The 1,307-nt window shown below is 41.3% G+C and overlaps 1 pseudogene; it reads right to left on the bottom strand.

The window, feature by feature from the left end:
* Positions 1 to 435: 435 nt before the first annotated feature.
* On the bottom strand, positions 436 to 904 carry LOC127097418 (uncharacterized; annotated as a pseudogene).
* Between the last annotated feature and the right edge of the window lie 403 nt (positions 905 to 1,307).

The following is a 1,307-nucleotide window of genomic DNA, read 5'->3' as shown; positions in this document are numbered from 1 at the left end:
GAGGATTCTTTGTTATCGGGCAACTGTTGCTCAGAAGCAACACCAGAGGCTGAAGATTCGGACTCGGAACTTCTAACATGGTCATTACTTAAATTCACCTGCTTGCTCCCAGAAACATTACTGGTGGATAACTCTGAAGCGGGTGCAGTCAAGCTTGTAGTGGATTCTCCATTTGACTTTTCAGTAGCTCCTATTAATTGAAACTGAGGTTGAAGCATCAAAGAATCAAGTTCCGTTGCAATCCCGACGGTACCAAAGGTCAGCCGGCGGCGATCAGTCTCTGGAACACGAATATGCTGTGCTATGATCACATTTTGGTTCTCGTATACATTCAATTGTGAAGGTATATCCTGAAGTTGTGTTGTATCTGACTCTATAACTTCGGAATTTTCAGTTTCATATCTGACTTTTGTCCGCAAACTCTTCATTCCGCACTTAGGGGTTGATAGTTGATAAAATCTTATCCGTGAACACGCGAAATGCCTCATCTGCCATAGCTTTATCAAGTTCATTCTCAGCATTTGGGGAATAATCAATACGGCGAACTAGTTCTTGAAGGGATTTATTATTCAAAGCATCACGAATCTCACTAGAAGAAGCTATAGCCTCCAATTGGAATTGGTCCAACACCTGGCCTCTTTTATCAACAAGTAATGGTTTTTCTACAACTGCTTCCAAAACAGTATTTTCCACAACTACTTCCAAAACAGTATTTTCCACAACTGATGGCTTTTCTACGTGTGATTCCAAAGCAGTTGTTTTCGGTGTTGAATTTGTTGGATTGACACATGGAAGTTCTTTGTGGTTTTTTGAAACAGGCCAGTGAGCAATAAGGTAAATAGCATTTAGGGCATTTGTACTTGGACTGAACTTTGTGGCAGATTTAACATTGCTTAGGACCCATTGAACTTGAATTCCTAACTTCAATATTGACAGGACTTTTCGATTCCAAGCGTGATGAGGGGGGCAACACAGTTTCATTTTCATCACTGTCCGTTGAAGCTATGCACGTATCATTACAGACAGGTTTCGTAAATGTGGCATGACAGTTATCACCAAACGATTTTCTTGCAGCATCGTAAGATTCAACATATTTTCCTTTGATTTCATGAAGACCAAACTGTGTTTCTGCTACCGACGCTCTGCAGGTAATATTTCCGCCGTCGACCTCCCTGGTGGTGGTAATCAAAGAACAACATTCGTCCTTGTGACCTTGCCTCCAGTGACTAATTTGACGCTTACCCGAACTACAAGAAAGCATGCTTGTGTAAATGAATAACAACTAGAGAAGTCTGGAGACACGTAAC

This window comes from Lathyrus oleraceus, chromosome 6 (genome assembly GCF_024323335.1).
Source record: "Lathyrus oleraceus cultivar Zhongwan6 chromosome 6, CAAS_Psat_ZW6_1.0, whole genome shotgun sequence".
In the NCBI taxonomy this organism is placed as follows: Eukaryota; Viridiplantae; Streptophyta; class Magnoliopsida; order Fabales; family Fabaceae; genus Lathyrus; species Lathyrus oleraceus.
The sequence above is the reverse complement of the archived record's forward strand: the minus strand, read 5'-3'. Positions and strand labels throughout refer to the sequence as shown.